The sequence below is a fragment of the Budorcas taxicolor genome, chromosome 25 (assembly GCF_023091745.1).
Source record: "Budorcas taxicolor isolate Tak-1 chromosome 25, Takin1.1, whole genome shotgun sequence".
NCBI classification, from domain to species: Eukaryota; Metazoa; Chordata; class Mammalia; order Artiodactyla; family Bovidae; genus Budorcas; species Budorcas taxicolor.
Window position 1 is genome coordinate 640,539 of NC_068934.1, and position 16,773 is coordinate 657,311.

The window sequence follows — 16,773 nt, forward strand, 5'->3', positions numbered from 1 at the left end:
GACGGAAACGGGGCTCCTCTGGATGTGGGCGGGACCCTCGTGTTTCCTCTCGAGTGGAGACGGGTATGTCAGGGAACTTCTTGAGTTGCACCAAGGGTGTGAAGGACCCATTCCACGTTCCAGAGGTGTGGTGTGATTAGCCCCAAGAAGCCTCTGCGGAAATGGGCCTCATCTCGCCTGCAGGGGAGAACCTCCTGGATATTCTCGAGTTGTGGCAGGTCTTCTCGAGTTACGACGGGGACCTCAGGGACCCGCACTGGTGGCCTCAGGAAGGGCCAGTCCCCATGCGAGTTGCTAGGGGCCATCCCGGGATTCCTCTCCCGTCGATGCCGGGGCCTAAGACCTTGTGTGGAGTCGGGGACGGAACCTGAGATTTCCTCTCCAGTGTTGACATGGATTTTGGGGTGCCTCTGAGTCTCCCCAGGGGAGTCAGGCCTCGTCTCGAGTTGGGGCATGCACGTGTGCTTCCCTCCCGAGCTGCAGCAGTAGGGTCACGCTTCCTGTCACGTGGACAGGGGATCTGTGGATTTCCCTTGATTCTTTCCTTCGAGGCTTTCCCACGAGGCTTTCCCACAGGGCTGTGCCAAGTGCCACCTTGGTGTGAGTCGATCCTCGGCGTGAAAGACGAGCCGGTGAAGGGAAAATAGGTTCCTCTGGAATGGACAGAGACATCTGGGGGACTCTTGGAATGGTGGCACGACCCTGGAGTTCCTCTCGCCGTTCCTGATGAGAGGGCCTCCTCTTGAGATGCGACGGGAACGCCGGGAATTCTTTAACGACGATGCAGGGAAAGGATCCCTCACCTCGAGCTACGAGGCGGAAACGGGGCTCCTCTGGATGTGGGCGGGACCCTCGTGTTTCCTCTCGAGTGGAGAAGGGTATGTCGTGGAACTTCTTGAGTTGCACCAAGGGTGTGAAGGACCCTATCGACGTTCCAGAGGTGAGGTGTGATTAGCCCCGAGAAGCCTCTACGGAAATGGGCCTCATCTCGCCTGCAGGGGAGAACCTCCTGGATATTCACGGGTTGCGGCAGGTCTTCTAGAGTTACGACGGGGACCTCAGGGACCCGCTCTGGTGGCCTCAGGAAGGGCCAGTCCCCATGCGAGTGGCTAGGGGCCACCTCGGGATTCCTCTCCCGTCGATGCCGGAGCCTAAGTCCTTGTGTGAAGTCGGGGCCGGAACCTGCTGATTCCTCTCCAGTGTTGACATGGATTTTGGGGTTCCTCTGAGTCTCCCCAGGGGAGTCAGGCCTCGTCTCGAGTGGGGGCATGCTCGTGCGCTTCCCTCCCGAGCTGCAGGAGTAGGGTCACGCTTCCTGTCACATGGATCAAGGGATCTGTGGCTTTCTCTCGAGGCTTTCCCACAGGGCTGTGCCAAGTGCCACCTTGGTGTGAGTCGATCCTCGGCGTGAAAGACGAGCCGGTGAAGGGAAAAGAGGTTCCTCTGGAATGGACAGAGACATGTGGGGGACTCTTGGAATGGTGGCACGACCCTGGAGTTCCTCTCGCCGTTCCTGATGAGAGGGCCTCCTCTTGAGATTCGACGGGAACGCCGGGAATTCTTTCCCGACGAAGCAGGGAAAGGATCCCCCACCTCGAGCTACGAGGCGGAAACGGGGCTCCTCTGGATGTGGGCGGGACCCTCGTGTTTCCTCTCGAGTGGAGAAGGGTATGTCGGGGAACTTCTTGAGTTGCACCAAGGGTGTGAAGGACCCTTTCGACGTTCCAGAGGTGAGGTGTGATTAGCCCCGAGAAGCCTCTGCGGAAATGGGCCTCATCTCGCCTGCAGGGGAGAACCTCCTGGATATTCTCGAGTTGTGGCAGGTCTTCTCGAGTTACGACGGAGACCTCAGGGACCCGCTCTGGTGGCCTCAGGAAGGGCCAGTCCCCATGCGAGTTGCTAGGGGCCACCTCGGAAATCCTCTCCCGTCGATGCCGGGGCCTAAGACCTTGTGTCGAGTCGGGGCCGGAACCTGAGGATTCCTCTCCAGTGTTGACATGGATTTTGGGGTGCCTCTGAGTCTCCCCAGGGGAGTCAGGCCTCGTCTCGAGTGGCTGCATGCACGTGCGCTTTCCTCCCGAGCTGCAGCAGTAGGGTCACGGTTCCTGTCACGTGGATCAAGGGATCTGTGGCTTTCCCTCGAGGCTATACCTCGAGGCTTTCCCACGAGGCTTTCCCTCAGGGCTGTGCCAAGTGCCACCTTGGTGTGAGTCGATCCTCGGCGTGAAAGACGAGCCAGTGAAGGGAAAATAGGTTCCTCTGGAATGGAAAGAGACATCTGGGGGACTCTTGGAATGGTGGCACGACCCTGGAGTTCCTCTCGCCGTTCCTGTTGAGAGGGCCTCCTCTTGAGATACAACGGGAACGCCGGGAATTCTTTTCCGACGAAGCAGGGAAGGGATCCCTCACCTCGAGCTACGAGGCGGAAACGGGGCTCCTCTGGATGTGGGCGGGACCCTCGTGTTTCCTCTCGCGTGGAGACGGGTATGTCGGGGAACTTCTTGAGTTGCAACAAGGGTGTGAAGGACCCTTTCGACGTTCCAGAGCTGAGGTGTGAATAGCCCCGAGAAGCCTCTGCGGAAATGGGCCTCATCTCGCCTGCAGGGGAGAACCTCCTGGATATTCTCGAGTTGCGGCAGGTCTTCTCGTGTTACGACGGGGACCTCAGGGACCAGCTCTGGTGGCCTCAGGAAGGGCCAGTCCCCATGCGAGTTGCTAGGGGCCATCCCGGGATTCCTCTCCCGTCGATGCCGGGGCCTAAGACCTTGTGTGGAGTCGGGGCCGGAACCTGAGCATTCCTCTCCAGTGTTGACATGGATTTTGGGGTGCCTCTGAGTCTCCACAGGGGAGTCAGGCCTCGTCTCGAGTGGGGGCATGCACGTGCGCTTAGCTCCCAAGCTGCAGCAGTAGGGTCACGCATCCTGTCACGTGGATCAAGGGATCTGTGGCTTTCCCTCGAGGCTATACCTCGAGGCTTTCCCAAGAGGCTTTCCCACAGGGCTGTGCCAAGTGCCACCTTGGTGTGAGTCGATCCTCGGCGTGAAAGACGAGCCGGTGAAGGGAAAAGAGGTTCCTCTGGAATGGACAGAGACATTTGGGGGACTCTTGAAATGGGGGCACGACCCTGGAGTTCCTCTCGCCATTCCTGTTGAGAGGGCCTCCTCTTGAGATGCGACGGGAACGTCGGAAATATTTCGCAACGAAGCAGGGAAAGGTTCCCTCACCTCGAGCTATGAGGCAGAAACGGGGCTCCTCTGGATGTGGGCGGGACCCTCGTGTTTCCTCTCGAGTGGAGAAGGGTATGTCGGGGAACTTCTTGAGTTGCACCAAGGGTGTGAAGGACCCTTTCGACGTTCCAGAGGTGAGGTGTGATTAGCCCCGAGAAGCCTCTGCGGAAATGGGCCTCATCTCGCCTGCAGGGGAGAACCTCCTGGATATTCTCGAGTTGCGGCAGGTCTTCTCGAGTTACGACGGGGACCTCAGGGACCAGCTCTGGTGGCCTCAGGAAGGGCCAGTCCCCATGCGAGTTGCTAGGGGCCATCCCGGGATTCCTCTCCCGTCAATGCCGGGGCCTAAGACCTTGTGTGGAGTCGGGGCCGGAACCTGAGCATTCCTCTCCAGTGTTGACATGGATTTTGGGGTGCCTCTGAGTCTCTCCAGGGGAGTCAGGCCTCGTCTCGAGTGGGGGCATGCACGTGCACTTTCCTCCCAAGCTGCAGCAGTAGGGTCACGCTTCCTGTCACGTGGATCAAGGGATCTGTGGCTTTCCCTCCAGGCTATACCTCGAGGCTTTCCCAAGAGGCTTTCCCACAGGGCTGTGCCAAGTGCCACCTTGGTGTGAGTCGATCCTCGGCGTGAAAGACGAGCCGGTGAAGGGAAAAGAGGTTCCTCTGGAATGGACAGAGACATCTGGGGGACTCTTGGAATGGTGGCACGACCCTGGAGTTCCTCTCGCCGTTCCTGTTGAGAGGGCCTCCTCTTGAGATGCAACGGGAACGCCGGGAATTCTTTCCCATCGAAGCAGGGAAAGGATCCCTCACCTCGAGCTACGAGGCGGAAACGGGGCTCTTCTGGATGTGGGCGGGACCCTCGTTTTTTCTCTCGAGTGGAGAAGGTTATGTCGGGGAACTTCTTGAGTTGCACCAAGGGTGTGAAGGACCCTTTCGACGTTCCAGAGATGAGGTGTGATTAGCCCCGAGAAGCCTCTGCGGAAATGGGCCTCATCTCGCCTGCAGGGGAGAACCTCCTGGAAATTCTCGAGTTGCGGCAGGTCTTCTCGAGTTACGACGGGGACCTCCGGGACCCGCTCTGGTGGCCTCAGGAAGGGCCAGTCCCCATGCGAGTTGCTAGGGGCCATCTCGGGATTCCTCTCCCGTCAATGCCAGGGCCTAAGACCTTGTGTGGAGTCAGGGCCGGAACCTGAGCATTCCTCTCCAGTGTTGACATGGATTTTGGGGTGCCTCTGAGTCTCCACAGGGGAGTCAGGCCTCGTCTCGAGTGGGGGCATGCACGTGCGCTTCCCTCCCGAGCTGCAGCAGTAGGGTCACGCTTCCTGTCACGGGGATCAAGGGATCTGTGGATTTCCCTTGATTCTTTCCCTCGAGGCTTTCCCACGAGGCTTTCAACAGGTCTGTGCCAAGTGCCACCTTGTTGTGAGTCGATCCTCGGCGTGAAAGACGAGCCGGTGAAGGGAAACTAGGTTCCTCTGGAATGGACAGAGACATCTGAGGGACTCTGGGAATGGTGGCACGACCCTGGAGTTCCTCTCGCCGTTCCTGATGAGAGGGCCTCCTCTTGAGATTCGACGGGAACGCCGGGAATTCTTTCCCCACGAAGCAGGGAAAGTATCCCCCACCTCGAGCTACGAGGCGGAAACGGGGCTCCTCTGGATGTGGGCGGGACCCTCGTGTTTCCTCTCGCGTGGAGACGGGTATGTCGGGGAACTTCTTGAGTTGCACCAAGGGTGTGAAGGACCCTTTCGACGTTCCAGAGCTGAGGTGTGAATAGCCCCGAGAAGCCTCTGCGGAAATGGGCCTCATCTCGCCTGCAGGGGAGAACCTCCTGGATATTCTCGAGTTGCGGCAGGTCTTCTCGAGTTACGACGGGGACCTCAGGGACCAGCTCTGGTGGCCTCAGGAAGGGCCAGTCCCCATGCGAGTTGCTAGGGGCCATCCCGGGATTCCTCTCCCGTCGATGCCGGGGCCTAAGACCTTGTGTGGAGTCGGGGCCGGAACCTGAGCATTCCTCTCCAGTGTTGACATGGATTTTGGGGTGCCTCTGAGTCTCTCCAGGGGAGTCAGGCCTCGTCTCGAGTGGGGGCATGCACGTGCACTTTCCTCCCAAGCTGCAGCAGTAGGGTCACGCTTCCTGTCACGTGGATCAAGGGATCTGTGGCTTTCCCTCGAGGCTATACCTCGAGGCTTTCCCACGAGGCTTTCCCACAGGGCTGTGCCAAGTGCCACCTTGGTGTGAGTCGATCCTCGGCGTGAAAGACGAGCCGGTGAAGGGAAAAGAGGTTCCTCTGGAATGGACAGAGACATCTGGGGGACTCTTGGAATGGTGGCACGACCCTGGAGTTCCTCTCGCCGTTCCTGTTGAGAGGGCCTCCTCTTGAGATGCAACGGGAACGCCGGGAATTCTTTCCCATCGAAGCAGGGAAAGGATCCCTCACCTCGAGCTACGAGGCGGAAACGGGGCTCCTCTGGATGTGGGCGGGACCCTCGTTTTTTCTCTCGAGTGGAGAAGGTTATGTCGGGGAACTTCTTGAGTTGCACCAAGGGTGTGAAGGACCCTTTCGACGTTCCAGAGATGAGGTGTGACTAGCCCCGAGAAGCCTCTGCGGAAATGGGCCTCATCTCGCCTGCAGGGGAGAACCTCCTGGAAATTCTCGAGTTGCGGCAGGTCTTCTCGAGTTACGACGGGAACCTCAGGGACCCGCTCTGGTGGCCTCAGGAAGGGCCAGTCCCAATGCGAGTTGCTAGGGTCCATCTCGGGATTCCTCTCCCGTCGATGCCGGGGCCTAAGAAATTGTGTGGAGTCAGGTCCGGAACCTGAGCATTCCTCTCCAGTGTTGACATGGATTTTGGGGTGCCTCTGAGTCTCCACAGGGGAGTCAGGCCTCGTCTCGAGTGGGGGCATGCACGTGCGCTTCCCTCCCGAGCTGCAGCAGTAGGGTCACGCTTCCTGTCACGGGGATCAAGGGATCTGTGGCTTTCCCTCGAGGCTTTCCCACAGGGCTTTGCCAAGTACCACCTTGGTGTGAGTCGATCCTCGGCGTGAAAGACGAGCCGGTGAAGGGAAAAGAGGTTCCTCTGGAATGGACTGAGACATCTGGGGGACTCTTGGAATGGTGGCACAACCCTGAAGTTCCTCTCGCCGTTCCTGTTGAGAGGGCCTCCTCTTGAGTTGTGATGGGAACACCGGGAATTCTTTCCCGAAGGATCAGGGAAAGGATCCCTCACCTCGAGCTACGAGGCGGAAACGGAGCTCCACTGGATGTGGGCGGGACCCTCGTGTTTCCTCTCGATTGGAGACGGGTATGTCAGGGAACTTCTTGATTTGCACCAAGGGTGTGAAGGACCCTTTCGACGTTCCAGAGGTGAGGTGTGATTAGCCCCGAGAAGCCTCTGCAGAAATGGGCCTCATCTCGCCTGCAGGGGAGAACCTCCTGGATATTCTCGAGTTGCGGCAGGTCTTCTCGAGTTACGACGGGGACCTCAGGGACCCGCTCCGGTGGCCTCAGGAAGGGCCAGTCCCCATGCGAGTTGCTAGGGGCCATCCCGGAATTCCTCTCCCGTCGATGCCGGGGCCTAAGACCTTGTGTGGAGTCGGGGCCGGAACCTGAGATTTCCTCTCCATTGTTGACATGGATTTTGGGGTGCCTCTGAGTCTCCACAGGGGAGTCAGGCCTCGTCTCGAGTTGGGGCATGCACGTGCGCTTCCCTCCCGAGCTGCAGCAGTAGGGTCACGCTTTCTGTCACGTGGACAAGGGATCTGTGGATTTCCCTTGATGCTTTCCCTCGAGGCTTTCCCACGAGGCTTTCCCACAGGTCTGTGCCAAGTGCCACCTTGGGGTGAGTCGATCCTCGGCGTGAAAGTCGAGCCGGTGAAGGGAAAAGAGGTTCCTCTGGAATGGACAGAGACATCTGGGGGACTCTTGGAATGGTTGCACGACTCTGGAGTTCCTCTCGCCCGTTCCTGATGAGAGGGCCTCCTCTTGAGATGCGACGGGAACGCCGGGAATTCTTTCCCGACGAAGCATTGAAAGGATCCCTCACCTCGAGCTACGAGGTGGAAACGGGGCTCCTCTGGATGTGGGCGGGACCCTCGTCTTTCCTCTCGAGTGGAGAAGGGTATGTCGGGGAACTTCTTGAGTTGCACCAAGGGTGTGAAGGACCCTTTCGACGTTCCAGAGGTGAGGTGTGATTAGCCCCGAGAAGCCTCTGCGGAAATGGGCCTCATCTCGCCTGCAGGGGAGAACCTCCTGGATATTCTCGAGTTGTGGCAGGTCTTCTCGAGTTACGACGGGGACCTCAGGGACCCGCTATGGTGGCCTCAGGAAGGGCCAGTCCCCATGCGAGTTGCTAGGGGCCACCTCGGGAATCCTCTCCCGTCGATGCCGGGGCCTAAGACCTTGTGTCGAGTCGGGGCCGGAACCTGAGGATTCCTCTCCAGTGTTGACATGGATTTTGGGGTGCCTCTGAGTCTCCCCAGGGGAATCAGGCCTCGTCTCGAGTGGCTGCATGCACGTGCGCTTTCCTCCCGAGCTGCAGCAGTAGGGTCACGGTTCCTGTCACGTGGATCAAGGGATCTGTGGCTTTCCCTCGAGGCTATACCTCGAGGCTTTCCCACGAGGCTTTCCCTCAGGGCTGTGCCAAGTGCCACCTTGGTGTGAGTCGATCCTCGGCGTGAAAGACGAGCCAGTGAAGGGAAAATAGGTTCCTCTGGAATGGAAAGAGACATCTGGGGGACTCTTGGAATGGTGGCACGACCCTGGAGTTCCTCTCGCCGTTCCTGTTGAGAGGGCCTCCTCTTGAGATACAACGGGAACGCCGGGAATTCTTTTCCGACGAAGCAGGGAAAGGATCCCTCACCTCGAGCTACGAGGCGGAAACGGGGCTCCTCTGGATGTGGGCGGGACCCTCGTGTTTCCTCTCGCGTGGAGACGGGTATGTCGGGGAACTTCTTGAGTTGCAACAAGGGTGTGAAGGACCCTTTCGACGTTCCAGAGCTGAGGTGTGAATAGCCCCGAGAAGCCTCTGCGGAAATGGGCCTCATCTCGCCTGCAGGGGAGAACCTCCTGGATATTCTCGAGTTGCGGCAGGTCTTCTCGAGTTACGACGGGGACCTCAGGGACCCGCTCTGGTGGCCTCAGGAAGGGCCAGTCCCCATGCGAGTTGCTAGGGGCCATCCCGGGATTTCTCTCCCGTCGATGCCGGGGCCTAAGACCTTGTGTGGAGTCGGGGCCGGAACCTGAGCATTCCTCTCCAGTGTTGACATGGATTTTGGGGTGCCTCTGAGTCTCTCCAGGGGAGTCAGGCCTCGTCTCGAGTGGGGGCATGCACGTGCGCTTTCCTCCCAAGCTGCAGCAGTAGGGTCACGCTTCCTGTCACGTGGATCAAGGGATCTGTGGCTTTCCCTCGAGGCTATACCTCGAGGCTTTCCCAAGAGGCTTTCCCACAGGGCTGTGCCAAGTGCCACCTTGGTGTGAGTCGATCCTCGGCGTGAAAGACGAGCCGGTGAAGGGAAAAGAGGTTCCTCTGGAATGGACAGAGACATCTGGGGGACTCTTGAAATGGGGGCACGACCCTGGAGTTCCTCTCGCCATTCCTGTTGAGAGGGCCTCCTCTTGAGATGCGACGGGAACGTCGGAAATATTTCGCAACGAAGCAGGGAAAGGTTCCCTCACCTCGAGCTATGAGGCAGAAACGGGGCTCCTCTGGATGTGGGCGGGACCCTCGTGTTTCCTCTCGAGTGGAGAAGGGTATGTCGGGGGACCTCTTGAGTTGCACCAAGGGTGTGAAGGACCCTTTCGACGTTCCAGAGGTGAGGTGTGATTAGCCCCGAGAAGCCTCTGCGGAAATGGGCCTCATTTCGCCTGCAAGGGAGAACCTCCTGGATATTCTCGAGATGCGGCAGGTCTTCTCGAGTTACGACGGGGACCCCAGGGACCCGCTATGGTGGCCTCAGGAAGGGCCAGTCCCCATGCGAGTTTTTAGGGGCCATCTCGGGATTCCTCTCCAGTCGATGTCGGGGCCGAAGACCTTGTTTGGAGTCGGGGCCGGAACCTGAGCATTCCTCTCCAGTGTTGACATGGATTTTGGGGTGCCTCTGAGTCTCCCCAGGTGAGTCAGGCCTCGTCTCGAGTGGGGGCATGCACGTGCGCCTCCCTCCCGAGCTGCAGCAGTAGGGTCACGCTTCCTGTCACGTGGATCAAGGTATCTGTGGCTTTCCCTCCAGGCTTTCCCACAGGGCTGTGCCAAGTGCCACCTTGGTGTGAATCGATCCTCGGCGTGAACGACGAGCCGGTGAAGGGAAAAGAGGTTCCTCTGGAATGGACAGAGATATCTGGAGGACTCTTGGAATGGTGGCACCACCCTGGAGTAACTCTCGCCGTTCCTGTTGAGAGGGCCTCCTCTTGAGATGCGAAGGGAACGCCGGGAATTCTTTCCCGACGAAGCAGGGAAAGGATCCCTCACCTCGAGCTACGAGGCGGAAACGGGGCTCCTCTGGATGTGGGCGGGACCCTCGTGTTTCCTCTCGAGTGGAGACGGGTATGTCAGGGAACTTCTTGAGTTGCACCAAGGGTGTGAAGGACCCATTCCACGTTCCAGAGGTGTGGTGTGATTAGCCCCAAGAAGCCTCTGCGGAAATGGGCCTCATCTCGCCTGCAGGGGAGAACCTCCTGGATATTCTCGAGTTGCGGCAGGTCTTCTCGAGTTACGACGGGGACCTCAGGGACCCGCTCTGGTGGCCTCAGGAAGGGCCAGTCCCCATGCGAGTTGCTAGGGGCCACCTCGGGATTCCTCTCCCGTCGATGCCGGGGCCTAAGACCTTGTGTGGAGTCGGGGACGGAACCTGAGATTTCCTCTCCAGTGTTGACATGGATTTTGGGGTGCCTCTGAGTCTCCCCAGGGGATTCACGCCTCGTCTCGAGTTGGGGCATGCACGTGCGCTTCCCTCCCGAGCTGCAGCAGTAGGGTCAAGCTTCCTGTCACGTGGACAAGGGATCTGTGGATTTCCCTTGATGCTTTCCCTCGAGGCTTTCCCACGAGGCTTTCCTACAGGGCTGTGCCAAGTGCCACCTTGGTGTGAGTCGATCCTCGGCGTGAATGACGAGCCGGTGAAGGGAAAAGAGGTTCCTCTGGAATGGACAGAGACATCTGGTTGACTCTTGGTATCGTGGCACGACGCTGGAGTTCCTCTCGCCGTTCCTATTGAGAGGGCCTCCTCTTGAGATGCGACGGGAACGCCGGGAATTCTTTCCCGATGAAGCAGGGAAAGGATCCTTCACCTCGAGCTACGAGGCGGAAACGGGGCTCCTATGGATGTGGGCGGGACCCTCGTGTTTCCTCTCGCGTGGAGACGGGTATGTCGGGGAACTTCTTGAGTTGCACCAAGGGTGTGAAGGACCCTTTCGACGTTCCAGAGGTGAGGTGTGATTAGCCCCGAGAAGCCTCTGCAGAAATGGGCCTCATCTCGCCTGCAGGGGAGAACCTCCTGGATATTCTCGAGTTGCGGCAGGTCTTCTCGAGTTACGACGGGGATCTCAGGGACCCGCTCTGGTGGCCTCAGGAAGGGCCAGTCCCCATGCGAGTTGCCAAGGGCCATCTCGGGATTCCTCTCCCGTCGATGCCGGGGCCTAAGACCTTGTGTCGAGTCGGGGCCGGAACATGAGCATTCCTCTCCAGTGTTGACATGGATCTTGGGGTGCCTCTGAGTCTCCCCAGGTTAGTCAGGCTTCGTCTCGAGTGGGGGCATGTACGTGCGCTTTCCTCCCCAGCTGCAGCAGTAGGGTCACGCTTCCTGTCACGTGGATCAAGGGATCTGTGGCTTTCCCTCGAGGCTTTCCCTCGAGGCTATCCTACGAGGCTTTCCCACAGGGCTATGCCAAGTGCCACCTTGGTGAGTGTCGATCCTCGGCGTGAAAGACGAGCCGGTGAAGGGAAAAGAGTTTCCTCTGGAATGGACTGAGACATCTGGGGGACTCTTGGAATGGTGGCACGACCCTGGAGTTCCTCTCGCCGTTCCTGTTGAGAGGGCCTCCTCTTGAGATGCGACGGGAACGCCGGAAATATTTCGCAACGAAGCAGGGAAAGGTTCCCTCACCTCGAGCTATGAGGCAGAAACGGGGCTCCTCTGGATGTGGGCGGGACCCTCGTGTTTCCTCTCGAGTGGAGAAGGGTATGTCGGGGGACTTCTTGAGTTGCATCAAGGGTGTGAGGGACCCTTTCGACGTTCCACAGGTGAGGTGTGATTAGCCCCGAGAAGCCTCTGCAGAAATGGGCCTCATCTCGCCTGCAAGGGAGAACCTCCTGGATATTCTCGAGTTGCGGCAGGTCTTCTCGAGTTACGACGGGGACCTCAGGGACCCGCTCTGGTGGCCTCAGGAAGGGCCAGTCCCCATGCGAGTTGCTAGGGGCCATCTCGGGATTCCTCTCCCGTCAATGCCGGGGCCTAAGACCTTGTGTGGAGTCAGGGCCGGAACCTGAGCATTCCTCTCCAGTGTTGACATGGATTTTGGGGTGCCTCTGAGTCTCCACAGGGGAGTCAGGCCTCGTCTCGAGTGGGGGCATGCACGTGCGCTTCCCTCCCGAGCTGCAGCAGTAGGGTCACGCTTCCTGTCACGGGGATCAAGGGATCTGTGGATTTCCCTTGATTCTTTCCCTCGAGGCTTTCCCACGAGGCTTTCAACAGGTCTGTGCCAAGAGCCACCTTGGTGTGAGTCGATCCTCGGCGTGAAAGACGAGCCGGTGAAGGGAAAAGGGGTTCCTCTGGAATGGACAGAGACATCTGAGGGACTCTGGGAATGGTGGCACGACCCTGGAGTTCCTCTCGCCGTTCCTGATGAGAGGGCCTCCTCTTGAGATTCGACGGGAACGCCGGGAATTCTTTCCCCACGAAGCAGGGAAAGGATCCCCCACCTCGAGCAACGAGGCGGAAACGGGGCTCCTCTGGATGTGGGCGGGACCCTCGTGTTTCCTCTCGAGTGGAGAAGGGTATGTCGAGGAACTTCTTGAGTTGCACCAAGGGTGTGAAGGACCCTTTCGACGTTCCAGAGGTGAGGTGTGATTAGCCCCGAGAAGCCTCTGCGGAAATGGGCCTCATCTCGCCTGCAGGGGAGAACCTCCTGGATATTCTCGAGTTGCGGCAGGTCTTCTCGAGTTACGACGGGGACCTCAGGGACCCGCTCTGGTGGCCTCAGGAAGGGCCAGTCCCCATGCGAGTTGCTAGGGGCCACCTCGGTATTCCTCTCCCGTCGATGCCGGGGCCTAAGACCTTGTGTGGAGTCGGGGCCGGAACCTGAGGATTCCTCTCCAGTGTTGACATGGATTTTGGGGTGCCTCTGAGTCTCCCCAGGGGAGTCAGGCCTCGTCTCGAGTGGCTGCATGCACGTGCGCTTTCCTCCCGAGCTGCAGCAGTAGGGTCACGGTTCCTGTCACGTGGATCAAGGGATCTGTGGCTTTCCCTCGAGGCTATACCTCGAGGCTTTCCCACGAGGCTTTCCCTCAGGGCTGTGCCAAGTGCCACCTTGGTGTGAGTCGATCCTCGGCGTGAAAGACGAGCCAGTGAAGGGAAAATAGGTTCCTCTGGAATGGAAAGAGACATCTGGGGGACTCTTGGAATGGTGGCACGACCCTGGAGTTCCTCTCGCCGTTCCTGTTGAGAGGGCCTCCTCTTGAGATACGACGGGAACGCCGGGAATTCTTTTCCGAAGAAGCAGGGAAAGGATCCCTCACCTCGAGCTACGAGGCGGAAACGGGGCTCCTCTGGATGTGGGCGGGACCCTCGTGTTTCCTCTCGCGTGGAGACGGGTATGTCGGGGAACTTCTTGAGTTGCACCAAGGGTGTGAAGGACCCTTTCGACGTTCCAGAGCTGAGGTGTGAATAGCCCCGAGAAGCCTCTGCGGAAATGGGCCTCATCTCGCCTGCAGGGGAGAACCTCCTGGATATTCTCGAGTTGCGGCAGGTCTTCTCGAGTTACGACGGGGACCTCAGGGACCAGCTCTGGTGGCCTCAGGAAGGGCCAGTCCCGATGCGATTTGCTAGGGGCCATCCCGGGACTCCTCTCCCGTCGATGCCGGGGCCTAAGACCTTGTGTGGAGTCGGGGCCGGAACCTGAGCATTCCTCTCCAGTGTTGACATGGATTTTGGGGTGCCTCTGTGTCTCTCCAGGGGAGTCAGGCATCATCTCGAGTGGGGGCATGCACGTGCGCTTTCCTCCCAAGCTGCAGCAGTAGGGTCACGCTTCCTGTCACGTGGATCAAGGGATCTGTGGCTTTCCCTCGAGGCTATACCTCGAGGCTTTCCCAAGAGGCTTTCCCACAGGGCTGTGCCAAGTGCCACCTTGGTGTGAGTCGATCCTCGGCGTGAAAGACGAGCCGGTGAAGGGAAAAGAGGTTCCTCTGGAATGGACAGAGACATCTGGGGGACTCTTGGAATGGTGGCACGACCCTGGAGTTCCTCTCGCCGTTCCTGTTGAGAGGGCCTCCTCTTGAGATGCGACGGGAACGCCGGGAATTCTTTCCCATCGAAGCAGGGAAAGGATCCCTCACCTCGAGCTACGAGGCGGAAACGGGGCTCCTCTGGATGTGGGCGGGACCCTCGTTTTTTCTCTCGAGTGGAGAAGGTTATGTCGGGGAACTTCTTGAGTTGCACCAAGGGTGTGAAGGACCCTTTCGACGTTCCAGAGATGAGGTGTGATTAGCCCTGAGAAGCCTCTGCGGAAATGGGCCTCATCTCGCCTGCAGGGGAGAACCTCCTGGAAATTCTCGAGTTGCGGCAGGTCTTCTCGAGTTACGACGGGAACCTCAGGGACCCGCTGTGGTGGCCTCAGGAAGGGCCAGTCCCAATGCGAGTTGCTAGGGGCCATCTCGGGATTCCTCTCCCGTCGATGCCGGGGCCTAAGACATTGTGTGGAGTCAGGGCCGGAACCTGAGCATTTCTCTCCAGTGTTGACATGGATTTTGGGGTGCCTCTGAGTCTCCACAGGGGAGGCAGGCCTCGTCTCGCGTGGGGGCATGCACGTGCGCTTCCCTCCCGAGCTGCAGCAGTAGGGTCACGCTTCCTGTCACGGGGATCAAGGGATCTGTGGCTTTCCCTCGAGGCTTTCCCACAGGGCTGTGCCAAGTGCCACCTTGGTGTGAGTCGACCTCGCCGTGAAAGACGAGCCGGTGAAGGGAAAAGAGGTTCCTCTGGAACGGACTGAGACATCTGGGGGACTCTTGGAATGGTGGCACAACCCTGAAGTTCCTCTCGCCGTTCCTGTTGAGAGGGCCTCCTCTTGAGTTGCGATGGGAACGCCGGGAATTCTTTCCCGAAGAATCAGGGAAAGGATCCCTCACCTCGAGCTACGAGGCGGAAACGGGGCTCCACTGGATGTGGGCGGGACCCTCGTGTTTCCCCTCGATTGGAGACGGGTATGTCGGGGAACTTCTTGAGTTTCACCAAGGGTGGGAAGGACCCGTTCAACGTTCCAGAGGTGAGGTGTGATTAGTCCCGAGAAGCCTCTGCGGAAATGGGCCTCATCTCGCCTGCAGGGGAGAACCTCCTGCATATTCTCGAGTTGCGGCAGGTCTTCTCGAGTTACGACGGGGACCTCAGGGACCCGCTCTGGTGGCCTCAGGAAGGGCCAGTCCCCATGCGAGTTGCCAAGGGCCATCTCGGGATTCCTCTCCCGTCGATGCCGGGGCCTAAGACCTTGTGTGGAGTCGGGGCCGGAACATGAGCATTCCTATCCAGTGTTGACATGGATCTTGGGGTGCCTCTGAGTCTCCCCAGGGTAGTCAGGCTTCGTCTCGAGTGGCGGCATGTACGTGCGCTTTCCTCCCCAGCTGCAGCAGTAGGGTCACGCTTCCTGTCACGTGGATCAAGGGATCTGTTGCTTTCCCTCGAGGCTTTCCCTCGAGGCTATCCTAAGAGGCTTTCCCACAGGGCTATGCCAAGTGCCACCTTGGTGAGTGTCGATCCTCGGCGTGAAAGACGAGCCGGTGAAGGGAAAAGAGTTTCCTCTGGAATGGACTGAGACATCTGGGGGACTCTTGGAATGGTGGCACGACCCTGGAGTTCCTCTCGCTGTTCTTGTTGAGAGGGCCTCCTCTTGAGATGCGATGGGAACGCCGGAAATATTTCGCAACGAAGCAGGGAAAGGTTCCCTCACCTCGAGCTATGAGGCAGAAACGGGGCTCCTCTGGATGTGGGCGGGACCCTCGTGTTTCCTCTCGAGTGGAGAAGGGTATGTCGGGGGACTTCTTGAGTTGCACCAAGGGTGTGAAGGACCCTTTCGACGTTCCACAGGTGAGGTGTGATTAGCCCCGAGAAGCCTCTGCAGAAATGGGCCTCATCTCGCCTGCAAGGGAGAACCTCCTGGATATTCTCGAGTTGCGGCAGGTCTTCTCGAGTTACGACGGGGACCTCAGGGACCCGCTCTGGTGGCCTCAGGAAAGGCCAGTCCCCATGCGAGTTGCTAGGGGCCATCTCGGGATTCCTCTCCCGTCAATGCCGGGGCCTAAGACCTTGTGTGGAGTCAGGGCCGGAACCTGAGCATTCCTCTCCAGTGTTGACATGGATTTTGGGGTGCCTCTGAGTCTCCACAGGGGAGTCAGGCCTCGTCTCGAGTGGGGGCATGCACGTGCGCTTCCCTCCCGAGCTGCAGCAGTAGGGTCACGCTTCCTGTCACGGGGATCAAGGGATCTGTGGATTTCCCTCGAGGCTTTCCCACAGGGCTGTGCCAAGTGCCACCTTGGTGTGAGTCGACCTCGCCGTGAAAGACGAGCCGGTGAAGGGAAAAGAGGTTCCTCTGGAATGGACAGAGACATCTGGGGGACTCTTGGAATGGTTGCACGACCCTGGAGTTCCTCTCGCCGTTCCTGATGAGAGGGCCTCCTCTTGAGATGCGACGGGAACGCCGGGAATTCTTTCCCGCCGAAGCATTGAAAGGATCCCTCACCTCGAGCTACGAGGTGGAAACGGGGCTCCTCTGGATGTGGGCGGGACCCTCGTGTTTCCTCTCGAGTGGAGAAGGGTATGTCGGGGAACTTCTTGAGTTGCACCAAGGGTGTGAAGGACCCTTTCGACGTTCCAGAGGTGAGGTGTGATTAGCCCCGAGAAGCCTCTGCCGAAATGAGCCTCATCTCGCCTGCAGGGGAGAACCTCCTGGATATTCACGAGTTGCGGCAGGTCTTCTCGAGTTATGACGGGGACCTCAGGGACCCGCTCTGGTGGCCTCAGGAAGGGCCAGTCCCCATTCGAGTTGCAGGGGCCATCTCGGGATTCCTCTCCCGACAATGCCGGGGTCTAAGACCTTGTGTGGAGTCCGGGCCGGAACCTGAGGATTCCTCTCCAGTGTTGACATGGATCTTGGGGTGCCTCTGAGTCGCCCTAGGGGAGTCAGGCCTCGTCTCGAGTGGGGGCAGGCACGTGCAGTTCCCTCCCGAGCTGCAGCAGTAGGTCACGCTTCCTGTCACGTGGATCAAGGGATCTGTGGCTTTCCCTCCAGGCTTTCCCACAGGGCTGTGCCAAGTGCCACCTTGGTGTGAATCGATCCTCGGCGTG